The sequence below is a fragment of the Psittacula echo genome (assembly GCF_963264785.1).
Source record: "Psittacula echo genome assembly, chromosome: 1".
Classification (NCBI taxonomy): Eukaryota; Metazoa; Chordata; class Aves; order Psittaciformes; family Psittacidae; genus Psittacula; species Psittacula echo.
Window position 1 is genome coordinate 146,524,082 of NC_137735.1, and position 13,461 is coordinate 146,537,542.

A 13,461-nucleotide genomic window follows, 5' to 3' on the forward strand; every position below is an offset into this window, starting at 1 on the left:
GCGTCGCCTTTCCTTGCCCACCCTGCGCCCGGTGCAGCTTGGGCTTCTCCTGTCCTGCTCCTCCAGAGGATTCAGGAACACCGGGGATGTCACTCCCACGCGCACCTGAAAAACTGTGTCTGCCTCCAGTGCCTCGGTACCCCTGGGGCCGGCCACATGTGCCTCGGCCACTGGGTGCTGCGAGTACTCAGCCAAGGGAGAAGCTGCTGCATTTCCATTGTCTGCTCCCAGGGCAAGGTGGGGTGCTCCAACTTCTGTCCCAGGGGTCTCCGTCAATGCAGCTTCCCCTTGTTCCTCATGTGCTCCTGGGAAGACAGTGGCTCTGCTGTGCTTTCCCTGAGGTACAGCACCCACAGGAGAGTCAGCTCTTGCAGGCGACATTGCCACAAGGCAGCTTTTGGTTGATCTCTGATGTTTCTCTTGCTGGTGGTTGGTTTTCTGGACCAAAGCTACGGATTGGCCCAGAGGCGGCTTCTTTTTCCCCATGACTGTCACCTGCAAAGCTGTGTCTACTTTGGTGCTCCACAGGGCAGGCGCCTGCCTCCATGCATGTGTCGGTGCCTCCTGCTTGTCAAAGTCAGGGGAGGCTCGTGCCGGTGTCACAGGAGGGAGAGGTGCTCGGTGCTTCTGTTTCTCAGGAGCTCTGTCCAGGCAGCTCCTCTTTGGCCGCTCCGAAGTCTTGATCTTGGTGGGAAAGGGGGGCAGGCGCTCTGGAACAGGCCTGTAGAACTCACTGAGGAACTTGGTGTTGATGCAGGAATTGATGCCTGCTGCTGGCATTGCCGGCTGGTGCTCTGCCGCTCGCCCAGTGTTCCTCAGTGTGGGCTGAGTGGTGGGGGCCTTGCTGCCGTTGGCTGCCAGGAAGGTGCCTCTTTTCCTTTGTGCCCCTGCAGCCCTGCTTTGTGCCTTGTCCTGCCGTGCCGCTGGCTGCTGGCAGGGTCCCTGGCTCCCCATGCTGTTCCTGCGCAAGACTGCGCTTACACTGCCTGTGCTTTTCATGGCAGAGGCAGAGTCTGTGGACCTGTGTGGGGCAGACTGACTGGTCTCTGGCCACGCAAGGGCGCTCCCATAAGTGGGGACACGCCGCAGCTGGGCAGCATCCGTGCGAAGCTGCTGTTGGCTGGAGCCTGCTCTGTTGATGTTCATGATGGTGGCGCTGCCAGAAGCTGCCGAGGCTGCTGGTGTCACAGGTGGCAGCCTGCAGCAGCGGACGTCTGCCCTCGCTGAGCCAGCTGGTGGCGGGGGTGCCGTATTCAGCAATGATGGCAGACGGAGCGTCTGCTCTTGTCTGGATCCGCTGGTGAGGGGCAGCACCGCTCGGTGCCGCAGGCTGCCCATCTGCAAGAGAAGGCGAGGAGAGAGGCTGTGTGACAGTGTCCCTTGTGCCCATGTCCCAGCTGGCTGAGCTGGGGCAGCTGGGCTCCCCCGCCAGCTCCAGGGCAAGGCTCAGCCCCGCAGGCAGCTGCCGCCTGCTCCCAGAGCCGGCTGGGGAGAGGCCTGGCCACCCGCAGCCCACGGCCACTGCCCAGAGCACCTCCGGCAAGCCCGGGCAGCCTGCGGGGCACGGCACGGGGGGCTCAGCTTGCTTTCTACTGCACCTCCTGCCTGCCCGTGAGCAGCTCCCGGGATCAGGAAGACGTTTGGCCCCGTCTCCCTGGGGCTCCCTACCTGTGCCCGTTGGGTGAGCATAGGCCAAAACCTCTCTGGGTAGCTCACCTGTGGCAGCGTGGTCCCATGCTGGGACGATGCCTGGCTCCTGGTGCCCTGCGGCGTTTCCTCGGGCTGCCTGTGGGCCCCCTGCGGGCAGGAGGAGGAGGAAGAGGTCTGTGGTGGAGGCGGCTGCCTTGCTACAGCAGCCCCTACAGAGCCAGCAAGCCCGGGCCTGGCACCGAGGCAGCTCTGAGCAGCCCCGTCCCGCCATCGGCCTCTCTCTCCTACCGCGCCCCTCACCTGCCACCTTCTCTGCCTGCTTGGCCTGCCCTCAGTGGGCTGCGAACGGCCATTCGCCTCTTTACCCATGGGCATCTTCCACGTCCTGGGACGCTGAACTGCCGTAGGCTTCCAGGGATGTTGTTGCCTCCTGAGGGAGGCTGCTTCTCTGGACTGAGGTACTCCAGGGCTCTCCCTCCTTATGTACCCCAAGGTCAACCCGGTTTCACCCCCGCCTCACAATGGCCTCTGGGCACGGGGAGCCCCCCCTACATCACAAAGGCCCGGCTGTCGCCATGGAGATGCCCAGTCTCATGGGAACAGTGACTGTTCCCAACCAGTCCCAACCGGTGACTGGCATCTCCATAGTGACCACTGAAGCTTTGTCATGTTGGCTTTGTGATGTCCGCCATGCCAAGCCCTGCCATGCCACGCCACTATCAACCATCTCCCTGCTGATTGTGATGGGGATCACCATATTGGCACGCATGCTGAGTGTTTCACCCACGACCATTTTGCCTGATGGAAACAACAGCCGGATGGCTGGAAACATACGCTGTGCCTCACGCCACTGCCCGGAACACTACCCTGGGCCTTGCGGAACAGATTTTGTGGCCACACAGCACCCCAGAGAGAATTGAGTCTGCCAATGGGACTCATTTCCGGAACAGCCTTATAGACACTTGGGCCAAAGAGCGTGGCATTGAGTGGGTATATCACATCCCCTACCATGCGCCAGCCTCTGGGAAAATCAAACGATACAATGGGCTGTTAAAAACTACACTGAGAGCAATGGGCGGTGGGACTTTCAAACACTGGGATACACACTTGCCAAAGGCCACCAAAGCGGTCAACACCAGAGGATCTGGCAACAGGGCTGGCCCAGCCCAGTCTGAACTTTTACATACTGTAGAAGGGGATAAAGTTTCTTATGGCCATGCCATGCCACGCCATCCGCACAATTGTTCATCTGCCAATTCCACTTACTCTGGCATTTGAGAGGGAAACAAAGTCCTCGGGCCATAAAGAGAAGTATTTTGGTAACAGCCTCTGACTGAAGAATCTATATTGGTTCAATTGGAGTTAAATTGGAGGGAAAAGGAGCAGGCAGAGGGCGAGCACTGGGGGGAAAGGGATCTGGTTTATTGGCCCGAGAAAGTGTCCACAGCGAGCGCAGGCAGCAGCACGATGTCCTCAGCGCAGCTCCCTCGGGCCTGGAGCTGGCAGTGGAGCACTACTCCTCCACTCGCGGCCTGATGCAGGAGCAGCGGAAAGCCCTGCGCAGAGTCTTCAGCGCCCTTCTGAAGCGAGATGGTCATCGCTGTTGGGCTGCTCTTGCGGCCGGGAGGGCGGCGATGCCTGTGGGGAAAATAGAGCTGTAGGTGCGGGGCTGGGCGATCAGCGGGCAAGCTGCTGCTGCCACTCGCCACCAAGGGCTTCCCCTGGGGGCTTCCCACCAAAGGCTTTCAGCACTTGCCCAGGGAGGGGAGGCCGGGGCACGGCCGAACTTGTGCGCTGGTTGCTGCCGGCCTAGCCTGGGTGCCACTGGGACGTACCTGGCCCGTCCCTGGTGTCCTGAACACTGGCAGGTGACCCTGCCAGTTCATCCTTGTGTAACGGTGGGGAGGCAACGGCCGGGCTGGCCTTTCCCTGATGCTTCTCAGGTGCTCTCCTCACTTGCTGCCTGACTACAACCTGCACAGCTGTGTCAACTACTGTGACCCACTGTGGGGCAGGTGCCTCTCTCTGGGCCTGTACTAGTGTCTTCTGCTCATCCATGTTGGCTTCCGCTGGAGGCTCTGCAGCCACAGAGGTCTCTATGTCCTGAACTGCTGCAGGCCTTAGTGGTGCCGTTGTCACATTCACATGGCTTTGTGCCACATCCTCCTGTTCCAGAGGCTGCTCCTCCTTTTCCTGGAACACAGCCAAAGCCTTGTGCACGACGTCCCTCCCTAAGCGACTGGCTGTTTCTTGTCGAAGCAGCTCAGAGGCAGTGGGGCTCAGCAGGTCAAATGCCTTTCTTTGTGCCTCCGCTTCTGCCTCCTGCTCATCAAGGCCATGGGAAGCCAGGGCCGGTGCTTCCTCCTCTTCTTGTCCCACAGCAGCTTGAGGTGCACAGTGCTGCTCTTCCTCAGCAGCTCCAGGCAGGGCCGGAGCTCCAGGCAGGGCCGGAGCTGCCGGCTCGGTGCCTGTGGAACCAGACAGGGCAGGAGAAACACTTTGCAGGTCTCCAGCTGCCTCTCCTGCCGCATCCGTGCCCTCGCTGCTGGGGCAGATGGACCCCTCCTGAGAATGTGTGATTGTGGCCTGGGAGAGCTTTGGCACCCAAGGGTTGACATTAATGTCCTGGACGTTTGAAACGTCCTGTTCCCGGACCAAGGCTTTGATCCAGATGTTGCAGTTGCTGACCAGCTCCAGACCGTTCACCTGGGACAGCTCTTGGTCTATGTCCTTTTCGCATTTGAGCTCTTTCTCCTGTTCCTCCTCCTTTACCTCCTCCTTCTCAGTCCCCAGTTCCTCCTGTAATCACACAAGCGGGATGCAGGGGATGAGCGTGCTGCAGCTCAGCAGCGCAGCAGCTGTCCCCACACGGAGGGAGGCTCATCCCCCTGTGCTGTCCCATCCTGTTCTTGGCACTCACCTGCTCCTTCAGGTGCTCTGTTATGGGGAGCACCACGAATATCCCTGCCACACTCAGCGCCAGGGAGGCACCTGCCTCCTGCGCCTCAGGGTGGCTGCTGCCGGTCACGTACGCCTCGCTCACTGGGTGCTCTGAGACCTGAGGCAAGGGAGAAGCGGTGGCATCTCCTTTGTCTGTTCCCGGTGTTCCCGGGGCAAGGTGGGGTGTCACAGCCTCTGCCCCAGGGATCTCTGTCAGTGAAGCTGTGACCTTCCTCTCGCCTGCTACCGGGGAGACAGCGGCTTTGCTGGCCTCTTCTTCTTGGTCTCCAGCCATGGGAGATGCCGTGTCTTCTTCACCCTCACATGCCACTGTTAGGAGATTTTCTTTGCTGGGCTCTGCCTGAAGCTGGGCGGCCACAGGAGACTCAGTGCCGTGAACTGCTGCAGGCCTCATTGCTGACATTGTCACATCCACACGGCTTTCGTCAATGTCCTGCTGCTCCTGGGGCTGCTCATCCAGTTCCTGGATGACAGCCAAAGCCGTGTGCAGGACATCCCTCTCTAAGCGCCTGGCTGTTTCCGGGTAACCCAGCTCAGAGGCAGTGGGGCTGAGCAGGGCAAATGCCTTTCTCTGTGCCTCTCCTTCTGACTCCTGCTCCTCAAAGTCAGGGGCCACTGGTGCTGGTGCCTCCTCCTCTTGTGCTACTGAAGCGAGAGGTGCGCGGTGCTGCTCTTCCTCAGCAGCTGGGCAGACGTCTACTCTCGTGGCCTCTTCCTGATGCCTTTTGTCGCTGGCATCTTTCCACTCCTCTTTCTCATCCTCCTCCTCGTCCTCCTCACTCAAGACCCCCAGTTCCCCCTGTAATCACACAAGCGGGATGCAGGGGATGAGTGTGCTGCAGCTCAGCGGCGCAGCAGCTGTCCCCAGGCCGAGGGAGGCTCATCCCCCTGTCCCGTCCCATCCTGTCCTTGGTACTCACCAGCCTGCGTATGACTTGACGAAGCACTCTCCGCAACGGATGGGAGCGCTGCTTGTCACTATTCTGCTGGTAGAGCTCCCTCTCCAAAGGGAAGACCATCAGCCAGTGGCACGTGCGTCGCCTTTCCTTGCCCACCCTGCGCCCGGTGCAGCTTGGGCTTCTCCTGTCCTGCTCCTCCAGAGGATTCAGGAACACCGGGGATGTCACTCCCACGCGCACCTGAAAAACTGTGTCTGCCTCCAGTGCCTCGGTACCCCTGGGGCCGGCCACATGTGCCTCGGCCACTGGGTGCTGCGAGTACTCAGCCAAGGGAGAAGCTGCTGCATTTCCATTGTCTGCTCCCGGGGCAAGGTGGGGTGCTCCAACTTCTGTCCCAGGGGTCTCCGTCAATGCAGCTTCCCCTTGTTCCTCATGTGCTCCTGGGAAGACAGTGGCTCTGCTGTGCTTTCCCTGAGGTACTGCACCCACAGGAGAGTCAGCTCTTGCAGGCGACATTGCCACAAGGCAGCTTTTGGTTGATCTCTGATGTTTCTCTTGCTGGTGGTTGGTTTTCTGGACCAAAGCTACGGATTGGCCCAGAGGCGGCTTCTTTTTCCCCATGACTGTCACCTGCAAAGCTGTGTCTACTTTGGTGCTCCACAGGGCAGGCGCCTGCCTCCATGCATGTGTCGGTGCCTCCTGCTTGTCAAAGTCAGGGGAGGCTCGTGCCGGTGTCACAGGAGGGAGAGGTGCTCGGTGCTTCTGTTTCTCAGGAGCTCTGTCCAGGCAGCTCCTCTTTGGCCGCTCCGAAGTCTTGATCTTGGTGGGGAAGGGGGGCAGGCGCTCTGGAACAGGCCTGTAGAACTCACTGAGGAACTTGGTGTTGATGCAGGAATTGATGCCTGCTGCTGGCATTGCCGGCTGGTGCTCTGCCGCTCGCCCAGTGTTCCTCAGTGTGGGCTGAGTGGTGGGGGCCTTGCTGCCGTTGGCTGCCAGGAAGGTGCCTCTTTTCCTTTGTGCCCCTGCAGCCCTGCTTTGTGCCTTGTCCTGCCGTGCCGCTGGCTGCTGGCAGGGTCCCTGGCTCCCCATGCTGTTCCTGCGCAAGACTGCGCTTACACTGCCTGTGCTTTTCATGGCAGAGGCGGAGTCTGTGGACCCGTGTGGGGCAGACTGACTGGTCTCTGGCCACGCAAGGGCGCTCCTATAAGTGGGGACACGCCGCAGCTGGGCAGCATCCGTGCGAAGCTGCTGTTGGCTGGTGCCTGCGCTGTTGATGTTCATGACGGTGGCGCTGCCAGAAGCTGCCGAGGCTGCTGGTGTCACAGGTGGCAGCCTGCAGCAGCGGACGTCTGCCCTCGCTGAGCCAGCTGGTGGCGGGGGTGCCGTATTCAGCAATGATGGCAGACGGAGCGTCTGCTCTTGTCTGGATCCGCTGGTGAGGGGCAGCACCGCTCGGTGCCGCAGGCTGCCCATCTGCAAGAGAAGGCGAGGAGAGAGGCTGTGTGACAGTGTCCCTTGTGCCCATGTCCCAGCTGGCTGAGCTGGGGCAGCTGGGCTCCCCCGCCAGCTCCAGGGCAAGGCTCAGCCCCGCAGGCAGCTGCTGCCTGCTCCCAGAGCCGGCTGGGGAGAGGCCTGGCCACCCGCAGCCCACGGCCGCTGCCCAGAGCACCTCCGGCAAGCCCGGGCAGCCTGCGGGACACGGCACGGGGGGCTCAGCTTGCTCTCTACTGCACCTCCCGCCTGCCCGTGAGCAGCTCCCGGGATCAGGAAGACGTTTGGCCCCGTCTCCCTGGGGCTCCCTATCTGTGCCCGTTGGGTGAGGATAAGCCAAAACCTCTCTGGGTAGCTCACCTGTGGCAGCGTGATCCCATGCTGGGACGACGCCTGGCTCCTGCTGCCCTGCGGCGTTTCCTCGGGCTGCCTGTGGGCCCCCTGTGGGCAGGAGGAGGAGGAAGAGGTCTGTGGTGGAGGCGGCTGCCTTGCCACAGCAGCCCTCACAGTGCCAGCAAGCCCGGGCCTGGCACCGAGGCAGCTCTGAGCAGCCCCGTCCCGCCATCGGCCTCTCTCTCCTACCGCGCCCCTCACCTGCCACCTTCTCTGCCTGCTTGGCCTGCCCTCAGTGGGCTGCGAACGGCCGTTCGCCTCTTTACCCATGGGCATCTTCCACGTCCTGGGACGCTGAACTGCCGTAGGCTTCCAGGGAAGTTGTTGCCTCCTGAGGGAGGCTGCTTCTCTGGACTGAGGTACTCCAGGGCTCTCCCTCCTTATGTACCCCAAGGTCAACCCGGTTTCACCCCCGCCTCACAATGGCCTCTGGGCACGGGGAGCCCCCCCTACATCACAAAGGCCCGGCTGTCGCCATGGAGATGCCCAGTCTCATGGGAACAGTGACTGTTCCCAACCAGTCCCAACCGGTGACTGGCATCTCCATAGTGACCACTGAAGCTTTGTCATGTTGGCTTTGTGATGTCCGCCATGCCAAGCCCTGCCATGCCACGCCACTATCAACCATCTCCCTGCTGATTGTGATGGGGATCACCATATTGGCACGCATGCTGAGTGTTTCACCCACGACCATTTTGCCTGATGGAAACAACAGCCGGATGGCTGGAAACATACGCTGTGCCTCACGCCACTGCCCGGAACACTACCCTGGGCCTTGCGGAACAGATTTTGTGGCCACACAGCACCCCAGAGAGAATTGAGTCTGCCAATGGGACTCATTTCCGGAACAGCCTTATAGACACTTGGGCCAAAGAGCGTGGCATTGAGTGGGTATATCACATCCCCTACCATGCGCCAGCCTCTGGGAAAATCAAACGGTACAATGGGCTGTTAAAAACTACACTGAGAGCAATGGGCGGTGGGACTTTCAAACACTGGGATACACACTTGCCAAAGGCCACCAAAGCGGTCAACACCAGAGGATCTGGCAACAGGGCTGGCCCAGCCCAGTCTGAACTTTTACATACTGTAGAAGGGGATAAAGTTTCTTATGGCCATGCCATGCCACGCCATCCGCACAATTGTTCATCTGCCAATTCCACTTACTCTGGCATTTGAGAGGGAAACAAAGTCCTCGGGCCATAAAGAGAAGTATTTTGGTAACAGCCTCTGACTGAAGAATCTATATTGGTTCAATTGGAGTTAAATTGGAGGGAAAAGGAGCAGGCAGAGGGCGAGCACTGGGGGGAAAGGGATCTGGTTTATTGGCCCGAGAAAGTGTCCACAGCGAGCGCAGGCAGCAGCACGATGTCCTCAGCGCAGCTCCCTCGGGCCTGGAGCTGGCAGTGGAGCACTACTCCTCCACTCGCGGCCTGATGCAGGAGCAGCGGAAAGCCCTGCGCAGAGTCTTCAGTGCCCTTCTGAAGCGAGATGGTCATCGCTGTTGGGCTGCTCTTGCGGCCGGGAGGGCGGTGATGCCTGTGGGGAAAATAGAGCTGTAGGTGCGGGGCTGGGCGATCAGCGGGCAAGCTGCTGCTGCCACTCGCCACCAAGGGCTTCCCCTGGGGGCTTCCCACCAAAGGCTTTCAGCACTTGCCCAGGGAGGGGAGGCCGGGGCACGGCCGAACTTGTGCGCTGGTTGCTGCCGGCCTAGCCTGGGTGCCACTGGGATGTACCTGGCCCGTCCCTGGTGTCCTGAACACTGGCAGGTGACCCTGCCAGTTCATCCTTGTGTAACGGTGGGGAGGCAACGGCCGGGCTGGCCTTTCCCTGATGCTTCTCAGGTGCTCTCCTCACTTGCTGCCTGACTACAACCTGCACAGCTGTGTCAACTACTGTGACCCACTGTGGGGCAGGTGCCTCTCTCTGGGCCTGTACTAGTGTCTTCTGCTCATCCATGTTGGCTTCCGCTGGAGGCTCTGCAGCCACAGAGGTCTCTATGTCCTGAACTGCTGCAGGCCTTAGTGGTGCCGTTGTCACATTCACATGGCTTTGTGCCACATCCTCCTGTTCCAGAGGCTGCTCCTCCTTTTCCTGGAACACAGCCAAAGCCTTGTGCACGACGTCCCTCCCTAAGCGACTGGCTGTTTCTTGTCGAAGCAGCTCAGAGGCAGTGGGGCTCAGCAGGTCAAATGCCTTTCTTTGTGCCTCCGCTTCTGCCTCCTGCTCATCAAGGCCATGGGAAGCCAGGGCCGGTGCTTCCTCCTCTTCTTGTCCCACAGCAGCTTGAGGTGCACAGTGCTGCTCTTCCTCAGCAGCTCCAGGCAGGGCCGGAGCTCCAGGCAGGGCCGGAGCTGCCGGCTCGGTGCCTGTGGAACCAGACAGGGCAGGAGAAACACTTTGCAGGTCTCCAGCTGCCTCTCCTGCCGCATCCGTGCCCTCGCTGCTGGGGCAGATGGACCCCTCCTGAGAATGTGTGATTGTGGCCTGGGAGAGCTTTGGCACCCAAGGGTTGACATTAATGTCCTGTACGTTTGAAACGTCCTGTTCCCGGACCAAGGCTTTGATCCAGATGTTGCAGTTGCTGACCAGCTCCAGACCGTTCACCTGGGACAGCTCTTGGTCTATGTCCTTTTCGCATCTGAGCTCTTTCTCCTGTTCCTCCTCCTTTACCTCCTCCTTCTCAGTCCCCAGTTCCTCCTGTAATCACACAAGCGGGATGCAGGGGATGAGCGTGCTGCAGCTCAGCAGCGCAGCAGCTGTCCCCACACGGAGGGAGGCTCATCCCCCTGTGCTGTCCCATCCTGTTCTTGGCACTCACCTGCTCCTTCAGGTGCTCTGTTATGGGGAGCACCACGAATATCCCTGCCACACTCAGCGCCAGGGAGGCACCTGCCTCCTGCGCCTCAGGGTGGCTGCTGCCGGTCACGTACGCCTCGCTCACTGGGTGCTCTGAGACCTGAGGCAAGGGAGAAGCGGTGGCATCTCCTTTGTCTGTTCCCGGTGTTCCCGGGGCAAGGTGGGGTGTCACAGCCTCTGCCCCAGGGATCTCTGTCAGTGAAGCTGTGACCTTCCTCTCGCCTGCTACCGGGGAGACAGCGGCTTTGCTGGCCTCTTCTTCTTGGTCTCCAGCCATGGGAGATGCCGTGTCTTCTTCACCCTCACATGCCACTGTTAGGAGATTTTCTTTGCTGGGCTCTGCCTGAAGCTGGGCGGCCACAGGAGACTCAGTGCCGTGAACTGCTGCAGGCCTCATTGCTGACATTGTCACATCCACACGGCTTTCGTCAATGTCCTGCTGCTCCTGGGGCTGCTCATCCAGTTCCTGGATGAGAGCCAAAGCCGTGTGCAGGACATCCCTCTCTAAGCGCCTGGCTGTTTCCGGGTAACCCAGCTCAGAGGCAGTGGGGCTGAGCAGGGCAAATGCCTTTCTCTGTGCCTCTGCTTCTGACTCCTGCTCCTCAAAGTCAGGGGCCACTGGTGCTGGTGCCTCCTCCTCTTGTGCTACTGAAGCGAGAGGTGCGCGGTGCTGCTCTTCCTCAGCAGCTGGGCAGACGTCTACTCTCGTGGCCTCTTCCTGATGCCTTTTGTCGCTGGCATCTTTCCACTCCTCTTTCTCATCCTCCTCCTCGTCCTCCTCACTCAAGACCCCCAGTTCCCCCTGTAATCACACAAGCGGGATGCAGGGGATGAGTGTGCTGCAGCTCAGCGGCGCAGCAGCTGTCCCCAGGCCGAGGGAGGCTCATCCCCCTGTCCCGTCCCATCCTGTCCTTGGTACTCACCAGCCTGCGTATGACTTGACGAAGCACTCTCCGCAACGGATGGGAGCGCTGCTTGTCACTATTCTGCTGGTAGAGCTCCCTCTCCAAAGGGAAGACCATCAGCCAGTGGCACGTGCGTCGCCTTTCCTTGCCCACCCTGCGCCCGGTGCAGCTTGGGCTTCTCCTGTCCTGCTCCTCCAGAGGATTCAGGAACACCGGGGATGTCACTCCCACGCGCACCTGAAAAACTGTGTCTGCCTCCAGTGCCTCGGTACCCCTGGGGCCGGCCACATGTGCCTCGGCCACTGGGTGCTGCGAGTACTCAGCCAAGGGAGAAGCTGCTGCATTTCCATTGTCTGCTCCCGGGGCAAGGTGGGGTGCTCCAACTTCTGTCCCAGGGGTCTCCGTCAATGCAGCTTCCCCTTGTTCCTCATGTGCTCCTGGGAAGACAGTGGCTCTGCTGTGCTTTCCCTGAGGTACTGCACCCACAGGAGAGTCAGCTCTTGCAGGCGACATTGCCACAAGGCAGCTTTTGGTTGATCTCTGATGTTTCTCTTGCTGGTGGTTGGTTTTCTGGACCAAAGCTACGGATTGGCCCAGAGGCGGCTTCTTTTTCCCCATGACTGTCACCTGCAAAGCTGTGTCTACTTTGGTGCTCCACAGGGCAGGCGCCTGCCTCCATGCATGTGTCGGTGCCTCCTGCTTGTCAAAGTCAGGGGAGGCTCGTGCCGGTGTCACAGGAGGGAGAGGTGCTCGGTGCTTCTGTTTCTCAGGAGCTCTGTCCAGGCAGCTCCTCTTTGGCCGCTCCGAAGTCTTGATCTTGGTGGGGAAGGGGGGCAGGCGCTCTGGAACAGGCCTGTAGAACTCACTGAGGAACTTGGTGTTGATGCAGGAATTGATGCCTGCTGCTGGCATTGCCGGCTGGTGCTCTGCCGCTCGCCCAGTGTTCCTCAGTGTGGGCTGAGTGGTGGGGGCCTTGCTGCCGTTGGCTGCCAGGAAGGTGCCTCTTTTCCTTTGTGCCCCTGCAGCCCTGCTTTGTGCCTTGTCCTGCCGTGCCGCTGGCTGCTGGCAGGGTCCCTGGCTCCCCATGCTGTTCCTGCGCAAGACTGCGCTTACACTGCCTGTGCTTTTCATGGCAGAGGCGGAGTCTGTGGACCCGTGTGGGGCAGACTGACTGGTCTCTGGCCACGCAAGGGCGCTCCTATAAGTGGGGACACGCCGCAGCTGGGCAGCATCCGTGCGAAGCTGCTGTTGGCTGGTGCCTGCGCTGTTGATGTTCATGACGGTGGCGCTGCCAGAAGCTGCCGAGGCTGCTGGTGTCACAGGTGGCAGCCTGCAGCAGCGGACGTCTGCCCTCGCTGAGCCAGCTGGTGGCGGGGGTGCCGTATTCAGCAATGATGGCAGACGGAGCGTCTGCTCTTGTCTGGATCCGCTGGTGAGGGGCAGCACCGCTCGGTGCCGCAGGCTGCCCATCTGCAAGAGAAGGCGAGGAGAGAGGCTGTGTGACAGTGTCCCTTGTGCCCATGTCCCAGCTGGCTGAGCTCGGGCAGCTGGGCTCCCCCGCCAGCTCCAGGGCAAGGCTCAGCCCTGCAGGCAGCTGCTGCCTGCTCCCAGAGCCGGCTGGGGAGAGGCCTGGCCACCCGCAGCCCACGGCCGCTGCCCAGAGCACCTCCGGCAAGCCCGGGCAGCCTGCGGGACACGGCACGGGGGGCTCAGCTTGCTCTCTACTGCACCTCCCGCCTGCCCGTGAGCAGCTCCCGGGATCAGGAAGACGTTTGGCCCCGTCTCCCTGGGGCTCCCTATCTGTGCCCGTTGGGTGAGGATAAGCCAAAACCTCTCTGGGTAGCTCACCTGTGGCAGCGTGATCCCATGCTGGGACGACGCCTGGCTCCTGCTGCCCTGCGGCGTTTCCTCGGGCTGCCTGTGGGCCCCCTGTGGGCAGGAGGAGGAGGAAGAGGTCTGTGGTGGAGGCGGCTGCCTTGCCACAGCAGCCCTCACAGTGCCAGCAAGCCCGGGCCTGGCACCGAGGCAGCTCTGAGCAGCCCCGTCCCGCCATCGGCCTCTCTCTCCTACCGCGCCCCTCACCTGCCACCTTCTCTGCCTGCTTGGCCTGCCCTCAGTGGGCTGCGAACGGCCGTTCGCCTCTTTACCCATGGGCATCTTCCACGTCCTGGGACGCTGAACTGCCGTAGGCTTCCAGGGAAGTTGTTGCCTCCTGAGGGAGGCTGCTTCTCTGGACTGAGGTACTCCAGGGCTCTCCCTCCTTATGTACCCCAAGGTCAACCCGGTTTCACCCCCGCCTCACA